The following is a 23,709-nucleotide window of genomic DNA, read 5'->3' on the forward strand; positions in this document are numbered from 1 at the left end:
TGAGCAGCAGCCACTAGGACACAGCGGCATCTCCTATGGTTCTTTTATTTGTTATCCAAATTGTAAAAAAATCTCCTATTAGAGGAGGACAGGGCGAGAAAGGAGAAGACAGAAATAGCCTGTTATACCAATATCATTTCAGTTGTTGTTAGCTCATGAATTGCTTATTGGGATTCCTTTTGGCTGCTTGCCCAGAACAGTTGGAGGAAAAAATCAACACATAACAAAAAAAGTATGCAAGCCAATCCTTACTGAACCCATGAAGGTCCTGTTGGAAACATCCCCCTTCCTAATACCGACTGGCCAGATGCTCTGGCCCGCTCTCTGGACTACTCCAGGGTCAGATGGGTGTTAGAAGCGATTCAGTGTCTCCCCACCAGGCGGGGAGCACAGCTCCCAGGACATTGTTCCACAGGGAATATGTAGTTACTGCAGTTTAACTAGAATCATCATCTGGAGCACGCTATTGAAATGTATACAAACTAAATAAACCAACAGAAACTGATTTCATCTGCCAGTGAAACAATCACAAACAGAAGCATGGAGATTTGTTAAACCTAAGTGGAAGGCTCCAGCAACTTGGTCTTATTAAGTCAAACACTATTTTCACTTACCTAGTATGTCTTTGTCAGAGCCTTTTTCCCTTCAAAATGATCCTCCTTAAAAAAGCTATTAACTTATTTGTGCCAATTTGTGCCTTTTGCACTTATACTGAAAAAATCCTCTACAAGCACATCTATGCTAGATGCCCTAAAGGACAATCCTGAGCTGGATTTTTCCAAGGCAGAGCCTTCAGTACATCAGGAGACTTCTCACATTTTGTTTGAAGTAAAATATATAACACACCAAACAGCACTAATTGAAGTCTCAGCAATAACGTATGACAGCAAAAGGAAAAGCTAGCAAAAGGAATGTGTTAAACCAGACCTTCTTTCAGATGAGGGTGCCTCCCTGAATGTCAAAAATAGATGCCTGTGTCAGATCAGGATCACTGTTTCAATCCTCCCTTGGCAATAGGTGCTTAGGTTATCTATTTTGAAAGCAGGACCAGTTCCCTTTTGAAAGAGAACTGTGGGTGCAGAAGAGACAGACAAGAAAACAATGTCAATTCTTTTGATACAGTAGCCTAACAAAGCATTTGCACCCAGCATGAGAAATTCCCATGCGATGTGACTGTCAGCCAGAGGAGACTCAAGACTCCGTGTCTCACCTCCCAAAAGGGTGCACTTCACAGTGGCCACCAGCACACTCCCTCCTGCTCTCTCATCGGGGCAGTAAAACATGCTAAGATGAAGAAAAGATTCATGAGACCACAGTAAGAGCGAGTATGAACAGCACAAGCTTTCTGCAGAAAAGGCACAGCTCTGCCTCCCAGAAAATACCCCCTGCAGAACTCCGGGGTGCTGGTCAGTGCCCGCAGGACTGCTGGGAACAGACGCCTCTCACTCAGAAAGCACATGTCACAGCCAGCCAGCGGAAAACACACCCTTCAAAACCCAGTAAAGAACTGAAGGCCATGGTTTCAAGGAAGGGACAGAGCACTGACAACTTTTAGAAATGTCTTGATAAGAAGTTAACGTCTATTCCTACAAATGGCCTTTTCAGCCACACATTTCTCTTCCTGCTGAAGGGATGAGAGCAAGAAAAGGCTGAACTACAGAAACATTCAATTAGAGCGTATGCAGAACAGGAATATTACTTGGTCAGGCTTGTGTATCATGGTCCAGCTATGGCCATTTGACATAACTCCCATGCAGCTACCCCTCCCAAGTCTTTCCTTGCAAACCCACCTCAAACATCATATGTGCACTTAAAAGTCTTTCTGAGCTATGGGACAAGCCACCTGTGTTAGACTGTTCTTTACCTTGTCACTCCTGATTGCACTTTCACTTCTAAACACAGTAAGCACAGAGTCTAGGATGGTATTTCCTTGTTAAAATGTAAAGAAAATGAGCATTAAGAAAACAGTTCTGTAATAACCACAAAAATCACAATTTCCCATGTTTCTGCAGACCATCTTTTACATGGGGGAGAACACAACACAACAAAGAACAGCAAAAACAAATAACTACAACCCTATAATGGCATAGTAGACATCTTAAACCTGGATGCAGCTTAACCTTTGGGCTCACTTCAGCAACGGACTTAAGCATACACTTAGTTCCACTAAAGTTAGTGGTATCTCTCATATACTCAAGTACCTCCTTAAATCATTAATTGCAGCTTTCCGGTATAAGCAAATGCCATATGTATTTTTCAGTATCATTCACTGGGAAGAGAAGTTTTCAATACACATTGTAAAATGTGTGCTAAAAACTTCTACTGAAATTTGTTGAAGAGGTTTAGGAAATCGCCTTGAAGACCTAGATACTGCTGAGCCAGTGCAGCTGAAGAAACCAAGCAGAGGGCTCTACATAGACTTTTAGTCCCACTGGCTTAAAACTATTTGCCCATGGACTCAAATACTGCATAAAAAGCTTCTGTACCCAGAAAAATTGAAGTAATTCCCACCCTTTGGCAAAGTACTTAAGAGAAGTAATTGAAAGACATTCTGTATAGGCTACCTTCAATACATCTTTCAAAGGACAGGTTCTTCTGAGGAGGTTTTCATTGCCCCAAACAAATCAGATTTTAAACAAGACTTGGAAAGACAAATGGGAGTAAGAGCCCAAGCGTTTAAGCATGACATACTATATGCACTACTATATATATACACACACATACAAAGAATGGCATAACTTTACAGGACTGAGGGACTAAAATAAGAGACTAGATTCATTATGCATACATTTATCAACTCATACAATCCCAGCCTCACACACAAAATGATTGGCTCTGGCCTGATCATTACCACCTAGGAAGATGATCTTGGTGTTACACCTGACTGGTTTTGCTAAAATGTCACCCTGAGACGGAATTGTGGAGTCAGAAGAGTAAATCTTATGTTACAAATTATTAGCAAAGGAATTTGGAAGGGAGCATCACTGTTGGGAAAGCCAGAAACATAATTATGCCACCACATAAATCCATCATTTACCCACACATCAAATTTAGCAGGAGATTCTGGTCTCTTTATCGCTCTTTTTTTCCAGAGGGGCTCTTTCGGTTTACTAGGTAGACTAACCACAGGCCCAGGAAATCCTATATGCAGCAAACTGTTGAAGACAGAGTTTTAAATAAGTGTAGCTCACAAATCCACCCTGTTCTTGCCTTCCCCAGGGTATCCATTTATAACTTAATGGGATAAAGAAGGTTGAGTTGGATCAGTTTTTAAATCTGAATCACTGTGGTCACTTTTACCTTCTTACTCCCTCCACCTGAACAAGGTATATCACAGTGACATACTGTTTATAAAAGCTCCGGAAGCAGCAGCATTTCCTCATTGATAAATCAGATGTCAACTTTTAGACATGGCTTCCAGCCATTTTGCTGCTCTTGCAAACATAAATAGCACATTTCATAAATGCCACATTACTCACACTTATTAGCATATACACACTTGAATTTTTCCACTGAAATAAACATCCCTAAACCAAATTTCTACACTGTTTTAACTCATTTTGTGATGCTGCACAACTTCTTAAAAAGAACACCCAAACACAGAGCACTAAAATAAAACGTGCACTGAAGCTAGTGTTAGACCAAAGTAGGATTTCAAGGCAGGGAAAAATCACAGATTATCTACACATTTAAAGCTCTTAAATGTAGGAGGAAGTTTTGAGTACCAGAAACATAAAACAGATTATGTACAGAAAATCCCATAAAGCCCTTATGTGATTTTTTTTTTCCTGTTTACAAGAAGGATGATGAAACCTTTCAAAAAATATTTGGAGTAACTCAACACCAACAATCTTTCCTTTTCCAAATTACTATGCTGCCTCTAAATTCTCTACACTTGCCACAGAATACATCTATAACATTCTCTTGATATTAGACTACATAAGAGAAAGAAAAAGCCCTGTAGATGTGTTTTCTTAGTTGCATTAAACATACTAACCGTAACCTACTCATATAAATGAAGTGGCTGCTATTAGCACGTATTTCCACATGTGAACTATCCACTTTTTCATATTTAATAAGTATATACCATACTATTCCTTAGTGACTAAAATTAAAACCTAACCTAATATTTACTAATATTTATTTTCTCCAGTTCAGGGTACAAGCTTTATCTATCTTAATGTTTGCCTTTTCCCCCAACTCATTCATTGAAAGTCTCCTACTTGAAAAGTATTAAGTATTCCAAAATATGATTTTCATTTCCAAAAATAGGTAACAGGAGCACATGTCAGAAAAACTGACCTCAGCACACACACTTACTGGCTCATGACAGTTGCGGCCACGAGCTTTTTTGTCATGTAGCTAATACAGAGCTTGGTGTCTCCGCACCGCAACTCCTGCATCCCCACAACACTTTCCAAACGGTTTCTGGGCTTACTGGATTTGAGTAGCATTAGATTCAGCACTGAACAGCTGGAGTTTTGCCCAGGAAAATAAACGATATTCTATACAGAAGAGAGGGACATGATGATTAGGCCTTTCATTCCCTCTCATGTCGAAAATTATGGAATTATCAGAAAACTGTAATCATGAAAATGTTATACTAAGGAGAATGTATTTTTACAGCAAATGAACATAATTATGTTTACCATATTTGGGCACAAAGTTGGCTGGCAATTCAGTCTGTATATAGACAGCAGTATCTGATTCACTGTCACAGGATATGAATACACTGGAGCAATCCAGTGTGAATAGCCGTCTCTCTCCTATGACAAAACCAAACATTGGTGTATACATAATACAAAAAAAGCATCATATAATACTACTACAAATAGCAATTTCATAAATAGTAGTAGTTGAATAGTTTTACCCTTAATTCTAAAAATCATCCTCGAACTAGATCTTTGTAACAGCAGACTTTTGGAACTGTCGAAGTGCTTTATTTCTAACAAATCCATGGGTTTTAATAGATTAGATTATGTAGAACTAATTTCTGTAGCTGATGAAGGAACAGTGATGACAAGTAATTTGAGATGATAAAGATTAAAAAAAGTAGAAATGGTAGCATGCATACTTCATAACCTTTCTTTATTTCTTCCTATTAAAAAAGCTCCTTATGCATCTTGGGCACAGCGTTCCTCTCCTCATTAAGACCAGATGTATAAGTCTTAATTAAATATAGATGAGATTTTTAAAATAGCACTAACTCAACCTGTATAGTTGGGGTCAAACATGATTAGTTATAAGATGAAATGTAATACCCTTCCAGTTCATAAGTCTCTAATAAAAAACCAAAAGCGAAAAATAGGGCCCAATCTTGCCAACTATAACCTTTCCCCCTCCAAGAACACCCGAAACTTAGCTCTCGTCTAGCTGTTCCGCTTGCTTTACACAGAAGATAACTAAAAAAAAACCTTCCCTGAGTTGCTCAATCTTCTGCAAACGCCATTAACAACGAGTTCAAACTCAAGTTAAGCACTGGAGACAAAAGGACTCCCCTCTTGCCCCTGTGCAGCCAGCCCGTGCTCCCCCAGGTATCACCCACTGCCCCACAGCAGCAGCTCATGTCTTCCAGACCCCGTACCCAGTGCCCCCCGTGAGCTGCTTCAGTCATCCTGCTTTCTATTTCAGTCCACAGGGTAATTTGTTGCCTTTTGTCCACATAATGTAAATGCCAAAATAGGCCACAGGTCAACTTCAAATCAAAAGCTGCAGACTGAGGAATGCTGGAGCAAGCCTGGCTCTTCCATCCACTCCTCACGCTGACACAGCTGTGAGAAACTTCTGGTTTTAAAAGCAATTAGTTACTTGATTTTTTCATTTTCTATATTCTTCCTAGAAAGATGAGCTTGATTAAAGTTATTTTCCTTTCATTAAGAAAAGCAAAATACCTTAATATTGTAAGAGACTACTGTTCTCCTGCTTCTTTAAAAAGGTTAACACTTAGTAACAAAGTTTAATTTCTTTCAATACAAATAAACTCACACATTTAGAAAACAAATCTCATTTTTTTATATCTAGTGTAGATGCTACCAAAGAATATAAATAACTTCCCAGAAGAGCTCCTTGCTAACAAGTGCATACATGGAATTCTGCCGCACGTCTCAGCGGCACACACAGCTTTTCTGGCTTCCGGCTTTAAGCCGCTACATTAAGTATACGGCATGGAAAGGCACACAACAGTCAAACTGATGTTCAGAGAAACACTGATGGGATTTGACTGATGTACTGTGATTTTACCTTTAAAAAAAATGTGTTGTTCTTAAGTTACAAATCATTCCCAAAAAACATTGCAAGTATTTCCCAATAAAATTATCAATTGTTAAATAATTATCAATCCTAATTACAACCTATGAAGCACAGACAGACCACCTTACTGTGTCCTGAAAGTTTTATATAAAAAACAAGCCCTCAATCATGTGCACGATTTGTCACCAGGTTATGTGCCAATATTTCCGCACTGAGTTGTGCAAGAAATTTTTGCCCAGCAGAGGATACAATAGGATATTTATGCTGGTATAATACAGTTTGAAAGCAAAACACATGGAATGTTTTAATCTGTAAAAGAGATAAGCATGATGTGATTGATTTATTCAGTAGAAATCAAGCATCCATAAGCAAACCTAAAGATTTAATCTTAAGCTTTCGTTATTTGTTAGATCTTTCTGAAAACTCAGGTGTGTTCCCCCGAAGCATCTGACACCAACAGTCCAAGACGAATCACACATGCAGCAGTGGGAGATCCTCACTTCACACCTAATTAAGTACATGCAATGGTATCTCAATATTCATTAACAGCTAAATTTTCTTCACAAATGAAGACTGGAAAGACACACTTAAAATTTTAAGTGGTATCTTCCGCTCTGTCAACTACACTAAAAAATTATTATCAACATGAAAGCCTATGCTTACATTTCAATTCTGTTCAGGTGATTTAAAGCACACTGACACTCCTTCCCAGTAACTTATGTTGACAACGGGTTTTCTGCTGCAGACATTGCGACACAGTAACGCTCTGCCAACCACAAGACACTGCAAAGATGCCAAATACTTTTAAGCAATGTTTCAATACCAGCTGATGCATCTATTATGGATCTGGCCAAACCCCTTTCAAATGTATTTCTTAAGCATTACATTTGCAAAAAGTGACCTTTAAACCAGCAGGACTGCTTGTGCTGACGGCCAGGACCACCCCACTGGTACCAGGCACTGGCCATGGCTGATCCGGCACCAGCGAGGAGAAGGCTACAACACACAGCACTAAGCATGGAGGTGAAGCCTGGCAACTTCTACTTTATATATTACTGCAACCCCCCCAGGCACCATTTTTAGCCACTGTTGGATTTCCTCCCTTCTCCCCATCCCCCAGCCAGGCTCCAAACCTTGAAGTAACCTTGTTCTGCTCCCCCCCAGAGACAGCTCCATGCCTGAAACATAACCTCTAATCTTAATTTCTATTTCTAGCGTACAATTCGCGACCCTTATCCCAATTTTTTAAATCAAATATCCTTCACGTTGCAAACTCTGCTTCCTATAGTCAGGATAGCACACAGAACCTGTCAGAATATATAACTGTACGTTTATTGTTGAGGATAATTTTACATTACTTTTAAGAGTTTTAGAAACATACAGTATTTGTGCAATATAGGTTCTCTGAAAAAGAGGTTTTCAATACCACTGTCAATACTCCACTGCAATGAAACAGCTTCATTTGTTACAAGGTTTAGATAAAGACCTTAAAATACAACAGATCTGCATTCCAGGGTAGTTTGCAAAGCAAAGCATTTAACTTCCAGCAATTACTGATACTTGGAGAGTATCTGTGGGTACTAAGCTAAAGCCTTACAGAATCCCAGAATGTCAGGGGTTGGAAGGGACCTGGAAAGCTCATCCAGTGCAATCCCCCCATGGAGCAGGAACACCCAGCTGAGGTTCCACAGGAAGGTGTCCAGGCGGGTTTGAATGTCTGCAGAGAAGGAGACTCCACAACCTCCCTGGGCAGCCTGGGCCAGGCTCTGACACCCTCACTGAGAAGAAGTTTCTCCTCAAATTTAAGTGGAACCTCTTGTGTTCCAGTTTGAACCCATTACCCCTTGTCCTATCATTGGTTGTCACCCAGAAGAGCCTGGCTCCATCCTCCTGACACTCACCCTTTAGATATCTGTAAACATTAATGAGGTCCCCCCTCAGTCTCTTCTTCTCCAGCTCCAGAGCCCCAGCTCCCTCAGCCTTTCCTCACACGGGAGATGCTCCACTCCCTTCAGCATCTTTGTTGCCCTGCGCTGGACTCTCTCCAGCAGTTCCCTGTCCTTCTGGAATTGAGGGGCCACAACTGGACACAATATTCCAGGTGTGGTCTCACCAGGGCAGAGTAGAGGGGCAGGAGAACCTCTCTCAACTGCAACAAATCACAGGGTTTTATTACAGAGGCATCTTCTCATCTGACACCATCTATTTATGAGAACCACTTTGCTTAAAATTGTTTGGACTTTTGTGACAACGAAATAAGTCATTTGTTTGCCATCTATTCTAGAACATTTTTTACAGAATATAAATTAAAATAAAAATGGCCTACTGGATCAGACGTCACTCTAGCCCACAATGGCAGAGATCAAAATTTATATTTTTAATTAGCACTATCCATACCCTCTTTCATATTTTTAGCAATTTTACACAATTTGTGCAGTTGCTAAAAACAAACGTTGCTCCACGCACACATTCTCCCACAAAAGCACTTGGATACAGAGCAGATCCCCAAAGAACGAAAAAAGACCTTTCTGTCTCCAAAGTGCTGAAAGCCAAGAAGTTTCCAGCCCGTGTCCCAAGGCTGCCGGGCTCAGCCGTACCCGTCCCGGCTGCACAGGTACAACACACAGCTCGTTTTCAGCAGCCACGTGCCAGACTCTTCTGCCAACCCCAAAATCAGCTCTTTCAGTCCCAGAAAAGACGTCCCCACACAGCATGGAGGGAACATCCGTCACTGCGCGAACCCTGCAGAGAGGAGCCCATTTGTCACTGGGCGTTAGGGAGTATCAGCAACGCCCCGCTTAGCACACAGTTTTAAAAATAAAAATTAAAAAAAAGGGCAAATTCCAGTGTATCCACATACCAAAATATTTATACTGCTTATACCAAGCTAGTAGTTAGCCTTTCAAAACAAGGCCAACTATATGGATATGACTTTCTGTTGATTAATCAGAAAATTAGTCAGCCTAGGATGCTAATAGCAAAGCAATTGCCCCGGTGCTTCACAAAATTACTTTCTGAATTATATTTAAGACATAATCAGTTATGGGACAACTTAATCAGCTTTGGGACAACTTGACCACACGAGTAAAATCAGGAAAGGAGGAATAATCCTTGAACTAAGACACAGAGTGTTAAGCTGTGTTTTGTTAAATTTATATACATGTTATCAACATGTTTTACAATCAATACAGTTTGTTTTGCACTGGTCTGCACAGGCAGTTCTAATAAATATTGCTAGTTTGTTCTACTTTCTCTCTCCCACTCCTTCAGTTTCCATCCTATTCTCAGCAGGGTATCGTGTGAATTTATTGGTAGTTCCACAGAAAATGAATAGCGCACGTGGGAGGAAAGCCTCTAGCAATTAAGAATAAAAGCAGATAAGTGAACATCAATCAGGCTAGAGAAAAACAAGTGTGAGAACTTTAAGGTAGCAGAGCTGGATTTTGAAATGGACTGGCAACAACAAATATAGAAATCAGGAAGTCAAAAGTGATCAACACACTTATTGGATCCATTTATTTTATGAAGCAAAAGTTAGCACAGTAACAGAGGCAGCGCAATCTGACATGAGATTCATTCCTAGATGGTTGCTGGGGGGGTAACGCCACTTTCCTTCCTTACATTGTCAACATAAATAGTAATTGCAAGTCAGGAGTGCCCTTCCCTCAGAAGAAAGGATGTTATAATGAAGTATTTTGAATGGTAGCTTCACTGAGTCTTAAGGGTCAATCTTTGAAAACTTCTCCGCCCCACCCCAAAATAAAGACTGGAAACATCTCCAAAAACCTCACAGAGGTTCTCGTGTCAATGAATGACAGCCACAAAAATCTATCATAGCACTAGGAAAATATTTGCAAGTATGTTTTCAAAAGGATACTGTTATTCGAATGGAAAAAGAGTATCACAGCACCACAGCCCAACCACCCATTTCAAAACATTAAATTCATTAAGCATTTTATTACTGTGGTCTCCATAAAATATATAATTAAAAAACTAATATTGCCTGTCAATTTAAATATAATTTTAAAACATTTTCCAACAGTCTCTACCCTTAGAAACAAAGTTACAGAAGCAATTCTGAAGTCTTTACTGAGGACAGCACTAAGAAGCTCTTTACTTTTTCAAAACTCTTTCCACTCCCATCTTTCATAAACTTGTGGAAACATAGGATAGGTGGTTTTAGTCATGTACGAATATTCTTCGTTACTCACAAAGAATGAAAACCAAGCACGTACTGAAGTAAATCCATATTTGACACCATTTAAAAAATCCCTATTTCATAGGGAAAGGGCTCCTGGAGTACAATCACTGACACAGGCTGGAGATGGATGAATATTTGTGCTTAATTTTGGATAGAGCATGCAATAAACATTCTACTAAGTCAAAACAACCCTTTTAATGTACAATTGTTTATATGAAACGTTCAAATTACTCAGTGAGCATCTGAAAAAAAAAAATTAAGCTCACCAAAAACGTTTGGGTTTTTTTAATTTCTGAAAGGAAATCTGAGAAGGATTTCTGAAAAATAATGCTGCCCACTTCGAGCCCAGCAGCACCATCAGGTGAAGCCATCACAGTGCTAACAGCAACACTGTTACTGCTGCTCTCAGTACTGGAGCATGAAGAAACTACCATCATAATGGCTGATTGTTTCGTTTGGTATTTAACAATACAGTTATTATATTAAAAAAAAAATACACTTAAATATTACCTATATTAACATGATCTACAAAATAGTTACCTGATCTAGTAAACATGATGTTTAAGATAAAAGTTCACCTTCCGTCTGCTTTAAGATAAACAGCACAACAACAGTCCCCTACAGAACAATTAACGGTCCACTCCAGTTCTTTACTGTGTTCTCGGTTTGTAGATAATACATCATCTTCCACATTTTTTCTCCATTAGGCAATCTTGTGATGAAAACCTGAACTTGCACATACTCTGCTCCCAAATTACTGACGGCAGCAGAAAGTGCAAATCGCTATGGCACAATCAGACAAAACAGCCAACACACCTTTGCAGGAAGGATTTCCACCCCTAAAAAACTGTGTTCCTACAGCTACTAATATTCTTGCCTTCCAGAGCTCTGTAAAGATCTTGCTCTATTTCTAGAGCTATTCTGCTAGGCAATTACAACTTCTATATCCCACATAAGCCTACAATATATAGTTGTAGAAACGTCTCAGGGAACGCTCCAACGGATAAACACCAGCACGCTACATTTATTTTTTTGCATCTTCTTTTCAAAAAGCTATTATAATGTCATGTGTGTAGTCACCTGCAACTTTTGAACACTAAAAATATAACTTCCTTGCTTTCAATTCAACAACATTGGTCCAATTTTCAATTTTGATTTCCTCCTTTTAGATCCACTCCAGCAAGCTTAAAAAACCACAGTATTAGAGATGCATTCTTACAACACACTAAGGTATCTATGTATTAGTTTTTATCCAGAATACATATTTCCCGCATACACATAACAGCTCTTATGTGCATATTACATGATATATGGTTTTCTTTATTAAAGTATTCGAATTTCAATGAATCATTTTCTCAAAACTTCCACTCTAGGAGAAATAACTACCTCCCTTCAAGGTGTCCAGTAACACTGTGCAGCTAGAGCAGACCACACCACTTTTCTCACGTATTATTTTGTTAGGAACAATGTGTACTACAGTCAGAACTGGGACTGACTACAATCAGAGTATTATTTGATACATCAAGGCATTTTTCTCCTCCAGCACCGCTCCTGCATTGCTGAGCGGCAGAGGAGTTAAGCAGCACTCAGTGGCACGGCCACTGACACTCCTACCAAATGGAGTTGAGAACAACAGGAAATCTTTCACATTTTCAGCACGGCAGATTTCTCTCCCCATCTTTCAGCTAACATTCCAATCCTCACTGTGTAATACGCACAAACAGGACAGTTTTAAACGTGAATTAAGCGTAAGGCAGGAAAAAAGGCAGCAAAAGGAGAAACCGAAATAATCACAGGGAGAAAAGGAGAGTGATGGATTCAGCAGCATAAGGAAAATCAGATGACTGTGTGCTTGGTAATGAAACCGATGGTTTTCTTTATAGGGTATCAACATGATGATATTCAAAATAGAGATTAAACTATTTTAGGGCTCTCAAATGCTGTTAGTAAGGCATTCTGCTGCTTTTTGAGTTGCTGTATGAATATCAGCAAGTAATTTTAAACGGTATAGCCCACTTATAAAATGGAGTCTTATCTCCTCTTACAGATAACATATTATTTTCTGTCTGGAATAGAAAATTCTTCCATGGACTGCGTTTCATATCTTTCAGGTGGTGATGCTGGCATTTCTTTGCCTCTGAAGTTGAAACACACAGACTCCATTTCCCTAAACACTTCTTTGTCCATATTTTGGACAAGACAGTCAATTTGTTTTAGTCAGAAGTAGCACTTATTCACTACTAATATAACCAATTTAAATGTTATATTAAGCAATCTATACTAGTAAGTTCCTAGAAGATAACTACAAGAAAAAAAAAAAAAAGTCAGTGAAAATATCTTGTGGCATCTGGGTTTTTAACATGTGCCAATGCTGTAAAAATCTGTGTCTTGTATCCTCATTTGTGTCTGATTTAAGCTTATTCTTCATAAGTGAATGGAAAGTTTTTTACTTAATTGTTAATTTTAAAAGACGACATTGAGTAATCTCAACGATTACTCATTGAATTTATGACTATGAGTAGTTGCTCTTGCTATGTTCCTCACCATAGTCTTCAATATGAAGGTATTTAGGAGAAACCAAAACCTTTGAAGATAGAAAACAAACAAGAAGAAAGCAAAAGGAGAGGCATTCTGGTGGAGGTGCAAGGAAGCCACAAGGACCTGCCACACAACCTACAGCTTACCAACGGTCCAAGCTGAGCCAATACTTTCCGTATGTGGGAACATCAGTAGCAGTTCTAGAAAGAAAATAATTTCACCAGTGAAAACAAAAAACCCCAAATCTTCCCTTCACATCAACTACAAAGCATCAGTTTCATAGTATTAGTTCTTAAAATGCTGGTTCTTATCTAAAAGATACAGAAGATCTTAGTGCAGGAACACACAGCAGTTCTAAGACAAGGGTATCTAGCGTTTGAGGACACATTGGTATAAGTCAGTCAACTTGTCAAATGCTTCCCCTGTCCAAGGGATATTCTACAGCTGCAATTACTATTCCCTACATTTCTCAGAATATATTAAGTGGGTCTTCTGAGATCAGCAGGTTTGGACTAGTTCAGGTCCTGTCCCTCACAACACTGTCCTTTGGCCAAAACACACTCTGCCTGTGACAGTGCGAGGTAAGCAAAGCCAATGAACTACAGGTCTTAAGTCAACGGTGTGATGTAAAACAAAAAAAAAGAACACCACCACAAACCCTCACCACACAAACCTTTAGAGACAGCTAAATGAGGGATAAGAAGTCCATTAAGTCAACAGTGCTCTCAGGCACAATCACGTTTTTCACATGCTACCAAGCACTATGATCAATATTCTCTCTTATCTAGTTGCATAATATTTGCTCCACGTCTACTGTTCCAAATTACACCAGTTTAACTTTGTTCACATTAGGATTCATTTTAGAGAAAAATATTTAGCATAGATAGAGCATGCAAGATGTCCTGCAGTCATATTATAATTTATTCCTCAACACACTGAGCAACTAGATCAAAATACAGCATACCTTCCTACCTACTCTTGTAATTTTGAGGACTGTATCATGTACAAAACCTTAAGTTAAATGAAAAGGAGCATAATTATGTACTGTAGAAAAATTTATAAACTATATTTACTCTTTTCTTTTTAATGTGCAGTGAAAAACAATCAACACAGCAGAGACGAGCAACTCACGTTCCAGAACAGAATATACCAAATAGCATAAGCAAGGAAGACACAATATATTACTTCCCTGAAATTACAAGAATTTTTGAAAAGAAACTGCCTCATCTGTGCTAAAACAATTTCAGAACAAAATACAGATAGAACTTTTTAGGAGAAAGTCACTGACGGAAATAGATAATTCTCTCCTGTTTCAGGATGCATCTTAAAATATCAGTAACAATATATTATATCAGAGAAAAGCATCCACTGGCTGCACTGTGAAAAAGCCCATAAAAATGTGAATGTCTCAGGAAAAAGAACAAGCAAACCACAACTTAAGATCAAGCAGATGTTATCAGTCATACTAGCAGCAGTCACCTTCAACTATCACAAAGCACAAAGCTGGTGGCCGTGAAGGCCTTTCAGGTGGAACAAACACACAGCAAAAGGTGCTGGAACACAAGAGGAGGCAGAGTCCAGACAGCTGTTTTCCATCAATAATCCCCCAAAGTGCAAGGGATGGAAAGGCACACACTAAAACACAAAACAGTGAATAAAGACTATAAGGAGAGGTGATTCTGAAGAGACCAACAGCAACATACTAATCTATAGCTATTTCCTCAGAAACTAACTTGAGAAGTTGAGTTTAAAAGCACAATGAACTGTCACAAAACTCCACATGTGATGTGCATAAGCAAACTCTGTGTGGCTGCTGAGGAACAAATTAAACTTCATATCTTGTACTTATAAAGCCAGAGGAGCTATTCAACCCTGAACTCTGGCATCTGTAAGCAACAGCAATTCACACACCCGCGATGAGTCCAACAATGTCTCGATTAAAGAACAGTCTTCAGAAAAGCATTCAGAATCAAAGACACCATGAAAGGTTTTGGAGTAGTAATTCTCTGACATCTGACCAGCAACAACTTAGTGTTAGAGATTCAGTGACAAAAACACCTCCTGATGCTGGAAAGACAGTGTGATTTGAAAGGGACCTCTGCAGCCCTCATGGTCACCCTGATATGGAAAGAGGAGGCAGAGATGGAGAAGAGCTAGAGTCTTTTAACACATGTTGAGGGAAACATAACTGAGAGGCAAATCATAGTCTGTTATTCATTTATCTGACTCTATCAGACAATCTTAATTAAACCTCCTAAAACGCAACTGTTCCAGAAACAAAAATGGAAAAAAAAAAAAAAGTATTTTCCTGCTGCGTCTTCAAAGGAAGAAAATGCACTTTTCCCAAAAAAACACTTCACTAAATCTCGTGTGTCAACTACAGATTTATTCTATCATACCAGTCCATCGCCACAAAAATGTAACTTTCCTATATAAAAACAAAAAATGTATCATTAGTGGTTTTCAACAGATTTCATGTCCAGTAACATCTGCAGAGCAATAGATTTCACTTAACCAGACCAGGATCCTTTCTAACCACAAAAGCAAGCAGCAGATTAATTGCAAAATAGCACAGGTCTAACGCACCACTTTTCCACACAGACAAAGCAATAAGTGCACTTGACCAAAGACTGCCCAACTACACCATGCGCTGTCCCACGACCCAAATTACTGTTGCAGTTTTAAGATCAAACATTATATGAGAGATAAGATTTAAATTATGGTTCATAAATTTTATCTGCTTAGAAGAACTTGTGAACAAACCCATGTTAAACTGTAGCCAAATTTTATACCAATTTTGCTAATTACTGAAGTTATTTTGTAATAACCTGTCTCAAACTTCACAATACTCACTCCCCTCTTTACACCAGAAATGAGGTCAAAGTGCTGAATTTGACATCACAATCTGTCGCTCTGGAAATTATTACAATGGTTAGACAAAGAAGTTTATTATGAGGTCTAATAGGATTGCTTGCGAGAAAATGTTTTCATTCTCCTCCTGAAAGCAACGCAAGACAGAAAGACTGAAAGCTCTTCAAGTAAGGACTCTTCCAAAATTCCAGCGCAAAACCAAGCGTATTCCCAATAACAGTATACGAGCTGTTTTTTTTCAGGATTTCATTCTAATAGTTGACATTTCCTCCCAGCACCCCCTACCATTTTCATCAGCAAACAAGTCTCTTCAGAAAAATAAGCCACAGAATTAAAAATCCACTTACACTTGCATTAATTTAGGGAATTTAATTTTTCATTAACCTATTCTGCCCTTCTATACATAAACTTCAACAGCTTCTCTTCAAGAATGGCTAAAACAGAAGTGCAACCAAAACCTTGCTTGTACCATAACTTGTGTTTCTACACCAAGAGCTGCCCAGAAAGCCAGTGCATTTGTGGGTTAGCAAAGTATGCCCAGTTTGCTCTCTCTAAGTGAAGAATGTATGAGTATCCACTCAAACCTCTCCTTTCCTGCTACAACAGCAGCCACCTGGTAGCCTTAATGATTTCATTTGCACTACTGAAAAAATTCCAGTCACCACCAAATCTTACACAACGTTTTCCTTCTCTTGGCTTTCAGAAAAGCTAAAACCTTTCATTTATTAAATAGAATGATACATGCATATTTAGCAGTACACCTATTTTTCAGCACCATATTAAATTTCTTGATTACATCATCTGCTTGTAAATATTCGTCCCATGTAGGAAAACGGGTGTATCTTATTACCTTACTATTTAAATATTTGCAAACTGTGTTGCTCAGACAAAAAAACACATCTAACTATGCCTTGGGTAAGTGGCTAAATAAAGTTTATTCTGGAGCTATGAAACACGCACTGATGAAGTTGGGTTCTGTAGTACGTCTTTGCACAGTTTTAGGTAACACTATTCTACCCCACCTGGTGTTCAATTCCTACTTGGACAAAGAATTGCAGACCATCAACAGCAGGGGCTATTGCTGTTCTTCCCTCCCACAAAAAAAATTCTTCTAACTTCAGAATCTTTCCACCTTTTACTAAACACAGGTGTTGTTACAAAATGATGATAAGCTGCAATCATTTTTTACCTTCATTTGACAAATGTGGCTCCTTCTGAGCATTTGGGGATAACTATTTCATTCTGCATTGAAGTTACTCTGCAAGATGCAGGCAGAAGAACACACAGATTGAGAAGAATTAAATTTTTAGGTAGCCTCTTCCTCCTTCTACATAATACCATCTGGTGCAAGACTTGCAAATAGAATTCTGAGACAAACATTTAAATACTCAACAGAAAGAGATTATGTTCCTCAAATCTTCTGGAGCCTGGCACAGTATTACATTTACCCAAAGTGATCTTTCCCCTGCGATACTCAGTCTTTTTACTCAAGCTGTGAAGATGCAGATACAAGAAAAGTCTTTCAACAAGAAGAGTGTTTATGTGTCTGCCCTTTCTCATCAGTGCAGCTTTCACTGGTTTTCAGCATTTCTGGTACATGTAGGGGACACATAAAAGGAATGTCTAGCTTCTTCAGGATGAGATTGCCAGCTTCAAGTGTTTTTAAGGAACTTTTAAAATTATTACCTTGTGCTTGAGACTCTTGGGAAGCAACACTTAAAAGATCTCCAGATTTTTCTGGAATGTGAGCTGTAGGCATTCAGGTGCTTTATCTTTCTCCAGGGAAGCTCTTGTGCTTGGACTCAAACTGTTCTTCTAAGGCACAATCAGCCAAGTTCTGTAATCTGTACAGACGAGCAGGAAGTTCAACTTTCATAAACAAAAAACAACCTAGGAACATTAAATATCCTGGTATCAGACAGACCACGTAGACATGCTTCAAAGGATGGAATTTTACCCCAGTAAACCCAGAGGAATTCCCAATACTATCCAGAAACTCACAAACACACCAAGTTACCACAGTCAGGTAATCTACTTAGGAAACTAAAACCACTCAGTTACTTACAGTATTAAAGATGTATTTCATTACTAGATAACTCTCACATGAATGAATCACATTAGGGATGCCTGTGGAGAAGTAAATGGAGAAAAGGTCTACCATGGTCCATCCTTCCTACTCTTCTCTCCTCTCCAGCACATTCCATACGCTGCTTTAAAGTTCCCACAATACAGCACATTAGGATAAAGCATTAAAGATTAAAAGTTAAATAGTATTATTTCTAGCAAGGGAAACAAATTTTCCCTCACATTCAGAAACTGGTGAAGTTGAGGTGTTTTGTTCCGTTCCCAGACTACAGAGTATGCTGCACAACGCCTGGGAGGAATTGTCTGTAGTCAGACAGTACCATTTAAATGTCAGCTTTGAGTGCATAACTAAGCGATGATCACACCTAGAATTCTGTAATTAAACCACCAGTTGACATGTTCCCTTATAACTTTCTGACCAACACACATTCAGTATTAGAAAAGAACAAAAATAGAATATCCAAACCTGAGAAGGGGTGGCTGACAAGGTGGTAGATGGATCTTCCTGTTTAAATGTTCCAAATAATCTTTTGCAATGCTATCATACAGAAAGGCTTACTAGAAAACATTAGCATCTGACAATTACCTCACTGAAACATGACTATATAAAGCAAAACACATTGGTCACATCGACCAAAAAACCCTAACCACTTGAAAAAGCAGAAAACCATTAGAAAAGCAAGAAACAAAAGACTACAAAGCAGGAATACAGCTATGTTGCAAGACAGTGAAAATCTAGCTAGCTTAGAACAGAAAATATGCATCAGACATTCCAAGGAGAAAATTTTACTAAAAACATAATCAGGAATTGGTCACAATTTAGAGAGGTATTGTAAAGATGTTTCCGAAGGAATTATTTTATCTGATGCAACCGTAACAGCAAAAACACACAAGGGAAAATTTTTAAAAACACCGACTGCTACTTTTGCTTTGTTGTTTAGCTAATACAGCAAAAACTCTATTAGTGCTACCGTGTTGTCCTGTGAGGGCTTTCCTTAGAAGGGAGAGTATTTCTTTCCTTTGTGAAAATACTTCTTAAAAGCAAAGGCCCAGAATATCCCACTTCAAACCTGAATTGTTTATAAAAAGAGTTGTCACAGGTGCTTGCCCTGATTACCTGTCATTTGTTATCATGAGACTGAAGCCAATGTACCACCGCTGGTATGCAACACCACCGCTGGAGAAACCTCTGACTGGCTATAAAGGCCCTTGAACACGCCTGAAAGCCTCACAGAGCCCCAGTTACTCCCATCTCAGATAAACCCACGCTGATCTTCACTCACAGACATCTCAGGATTCCCCCAGCCACACCTGGAGTACTTCACAAGCCCCTTTTCAGCCCTTTTCTTTCATTCTTCAAGCCTTAACCAGCATTTCTGTTCTGCAGTTTCCCACACTTTCTCCTGCTCCGGTCCAGGTCCCTGAAGTCCCTTTTCGTCATGCAAAGTTCATGACCTTAACAGAACCTCACAGATCAATCCCCCAAAATTTATCTTAAGTAATCAACATATTAATCTTCATTAATTACAACTGGGTATAAGATTGATTGATATTTCATAACCACAGTTCTCAAAATTATTTGTCTTGTCACATTAGAGCACTTCAAAGTAGAAACACACCTCATTAACACAGTCAATTTTTTGAAGTTTCATAGATTTTTTTTTTCTTTTTTAACTACTGTTTTGGCAAAATCCAAGGACTAGACCAAAACGGTTTATTCACAGAACACTGGAAGACTGGGATTATATTAGACCTAATCAGCAATTAACCTGCAAAGCAGTATTTGTGAAACGAATGCCTCCTACTTCCCCACATGCACACCTTAATAGTTTCTTTCAGGGCAGAATGGATGAACGTCTGAACCTCTCCTGCCATGAAATTATCCTGAGGTACACAAACGGCAGAAGAGAAGAAACCCACACAAAGCCAGAGGCACAACAAAACACAACTACTACTAACTTCTTCTCAGTGAGTTTGGAACCCATCTTTAACAAATGCAACTTCACTTCCAAAATATTTTTTCATCCTACCAGGCAGAACTTTAGATTTCACAGATATCAAGAAACAGCACCTTCCGTGGTTTAGATCTGCACTCCCCAAACAAGCCTCCAGCATTGCTTTCAGCCACAATACACACAAAATCTAAACAGGATCTGGAATACGATATTGCCTGGAAAGCACAAGATTGCCTGTGGCATGTTACTAATAAATTGTTGTTACCCAAAGGCCAATGAATGTTAAGAAACACTAATCCAGACATATCACCAAGCTCGAGGAGGACTGAACCAACTATAATGTAGATTTTGTCAAGCCTAGCAGAGCCAGTTGCTTTCTGAGCCAGACCCAGTATGATGTTTTGTGATGAGGTTACCCATGCTGCTGGAAATGTCATCTTTCTTGTATGATATAAACCCCCTTCTATAGCTACTAACAATACTCTGGCATTGTTTGCAACATGCAGGGTGTTGTTCTGGCTAACATCCAATTCCAGTAATAATATTCTATCTACCTACAGTAACCACAAGAAGATATTCTTCATTTTAAGCCCCAAGTGGTTTTGCAGCGCAGCAGCAAGCTCTTAAAGAATTGCCACACTTCACTGCAAGTTCTGCATTTCACCGTGCATTTATCTGTCTGTATGGATCAGGTATTTCTCTAAAACTGTAGAAACACCTTGAGATTACTGGGAATAAAGGAGCTCTTTTCATGTGGCACAATTAGTCATATCAGCAGTGATAGCTATTTTGAGCAGCACCCATTAATCACTATCATTAGCAGGATTTCTGATGTACCAGCATTCATTCTACCAAGAACAAGTCTTTTCCTATTACACTACTACTATATAAACAAAAGCAGCAGCACAATTTCTCTTGACACAATCCTGTTTTGAGTAACGAGAGGCAAGTGGCAGCACTTAAAAATTACAGTCAATTTGGGGTATAAAGGGATGCTTACTTATACCTTATAGGACAGCAAAAATACAGTTGTTTTACTACTAAGAAAAACTGGCCATCATTTGTATGCTGGGGAAGAAGAGGCCTTGAAAAGTAAAACAGTGGGAAGAAGTGGTAGGGGGGAAGCTCTCAGGTTGGAGACAGCAGGAGAAAAAAATACCCCAAAATAAGATTCAAGTCAAAAAAGGTTCAAGTGATCAAATACAAGTTGACATCTAAGACATGGAAGAAACCTAGACTTCTCTTTTAAACATCTGTAGCAGATATTTTCGTATTACTTTGTATGAGGGGTTATTTAACTGTTAATCAAATTTTAGAGTCTCAGAAGACTTTAACTAGAAAAAATATTCCCTGTATGCACTATTTCCAGTCTCCTAACACCCCTGAGTAAGAAGGCAAAACACCAACAGAAGGATTTATGCCTTACACTGCCCTAGGAAGCAGCACCACAAGGTAAATGGGAAGCAGTGGCTGCATCCTGATGGGATCCTCACACCCCAAATGCTGCATCCTGCTGCATCCAGATGGGATCCTCACACCCCAAATGTTCCATGAAGCACCAGAAACACGTCTGTTGGCCTGAAACACACCTTTTTCAGCAACCGCAGATTAAATACTTAGGAAGTCCTTTCTTCTAGGAGCAAAAGCACAGAACATCAAATGAAAGAAGAAAATAAAACCTTGTACAAGTCTTGAACTCAGAAAAATAGCAATTCTTTGTAGAGGAAGGGTCCATCTTATTTTCTGGTGAAACACTGCCTGGCAGAAGACTCCAGTCAAGTGCAAAAATCACGTTGATATCCGTGATACACAAATAGCACCTGTGCACATGCCGAGATCAGCCAACACTCCTGATCCCTCGAGCTTACATACCAAAACCTTCATGTGGCTGGGAGCTACACTACACATACCACATACCTCTGAGAGGTGAGGGAAGGAGAGAGTTTCGAGGGAGCTTCAGCTGCCCATCACCCACAGAAAACAACATCAGTTCCTCAAGAGCACCATTCCACCTTTGAGAGACAACATGGGCTGAGAAAACAGAAACATCAGGCAACAATAGCCTTAAAATCCACAGCAACCTTTTCCCCAACCTCTAGATTTAAGATTATCCAACAGCCACACAGGCAATTACAAGATGCAGTGACATTTTGGGAACCAAGCCTCAACCTCTCGCCAGCTGTGTGTGCCTCTGGAGCCACAGACTAACCAACTCTGAAACGCCAAGCAGTTGTTTACGGCTTCACACAACTCACGTACACCACTCTTCAAGACACCCAGACATCTATTCCTCTATAAAACCAATAATAATGATAATAATTGCTGATTTATACCTGTAACTAGGTTTATAATCTCACATAAAACACACAAACACGGTCTTTTCACTTCTTCCACGTTTCTAAGCCAACATTCACCTGACAAATATATCTCTGCACCATTTCCTCTCCATTCAAACAACAAAACCCCTCAAGTAGGGACAAGCAAAGGTATATTGGTAAAGTTTTAAGCTACAGCCCAAAATGAGAGTTATCATCTTCTGCTTGCGCTTACCATATGCACACAACGTACCACAGACAAGCCTGGATGACAACAAACAGCACTTGCAGCCAGCATCAGGTGAGAAACCCGCACAAGCACAGCCCACTGCAGGGGCCGCCAGGACGGAGCCGCTCCTGCCCGCGGGCCTGCGGGCCGGGGGCTCCAAGAACACTCACCGCGGGCACCGTGAGAGGGGTCTGCTCCCGGGGACCGGCGTGCCAGCCCTCCCGAGGGGCAGGTCCCACCCGCACCATCCGGAGGCCGCACGGCCGGCGGGGCCGCCTCACCGCCTGGAGCCGGCGGGGCCGGGCCAGGGCAGCGCCGCCCTGAGGCGAGGCCCCCCCGGCGGGGTCTCGCTGCCGGGCCGCGGCAGGCTGGCGCCCCGGGCGGCCGCGGGTCACTATTTAGCAGGAAGGTGCGCAGGAATTCCCGCAGGCGCAGTCCCAGCCCCCGCCGCGCTGCCCACACACGGGTCACGGAGGTGGTGAGGGGGGGTGAGGCGGGCGGCCGCAGCCTCGCCACCACCCGGGCTGCGCGCCCGCGCCGTGCCCGGGCTGTCCCCGCCGCCACAGGGCCGGCCCGGCCCGGCCCGGCCGCGCCGAGGGAGCGCGGCGACAACCCCCGGGCCGCGCCCCGGGGCAACCACCGCCTCCCTCCTCCCGGCCGGGGCTCCTCACAGGCGCCGCCGGCTGCTCCTCCCGGCCCCTGCCGGTGCCCCCCGCCGCGGCCCAGGGGGCTCCCCCGAGCGGCCGTTGCCCTCCTCCGCGCCCCGTCCCCCTCGGCGCCCGGGAAGGGAGGAGCGGCGGTAACGCCGTCCATGCCAGCCCGGTGCCTCGCACAGCCAGGGCCCCGCCGGCCGGGCTGCGGGGCTGCTGCCGGCCGCCCGCGGGCAGCGGCCGGGGCCAGCCCTCGCCGCGGGGCCGGCCGGCGGGAGCAGGGGATCGGCGGCCGCGCTCACTCACCTGCCCGCGACAGCCCCACCGCGCCGCCAGCCCCGCTCTGTGTACTCCGGAAACGGCGGCTCCTCCGCCGGGCGCCGGGGAGGGGCCGGGCCAGGGGGCGGGCGGAGCCGCGAGTGACAGCGGGAAGGGGAAGGCGGGAGAGGGCGGGCGGTGGGCGGCTGAGGGGTGAGGGATGTGGGGTGTGCGGCAGGCGGGAGGGAGGGAGGCGACGGGGAGGAGAAGGAGGTGTGGGTGACCGTGGCACCCGGCGTCCCTAGGACGGGGTGGGCCGGGGCCACGGGGGTGACGGGAGGTGAGGTGGGGAGAGGGG

The 23,709-nt window shown here is 41.3% G+C and overlaps 1 protein-coding gene across 6 annotated transcripts in view; it reads right to left on the bottom strand.

Annotated features, from left to right (window-relative positions):
- Nucleotides 1-23,488, bottom strand: part of GARRE1 (granule associated Rac and RHOG effector 1) — a 60,098-nt gene extending 36,610 nt beyond the window's left edge. For 2 of the 6 annotated variants that reach the window (XM_065847988.2, XM_065847985.2), the window contains exon 1: nt 23,400-23,488. The gene's annotated coding sequence lies outside the window, so the exon portion shown is untranslated. Of the gene's footprint in view, nt 1-17,545; nt 17,750-17,924; nt 18,455-22,613; nt 22,713-23,399 lie in introns of those variants that run through there. The other 4 variants (XM_065847986.2, XM_071814333.1, XM_071814334.1 and 1 more) reach the window with 4 other exon arrangements.
- Between the last annotated feature and the right edge of the window lie 221 nt (nt 23,489-23,709).

The sequence above is a fragment of the Patagioenas fasciata genome, chromosome 13, assembly GCF_037038585.1.
Source record: "Patagioenas fasciata isolate bPatFas1 chromosome 13, bPatFas1.hap1, whole genome shotgun sequence".
NCBI lineage: Eukaryota > Metazoa > Chordata > Aves > Columbiformes > Columbidae > Patagioenas > Patagioenas fasciata.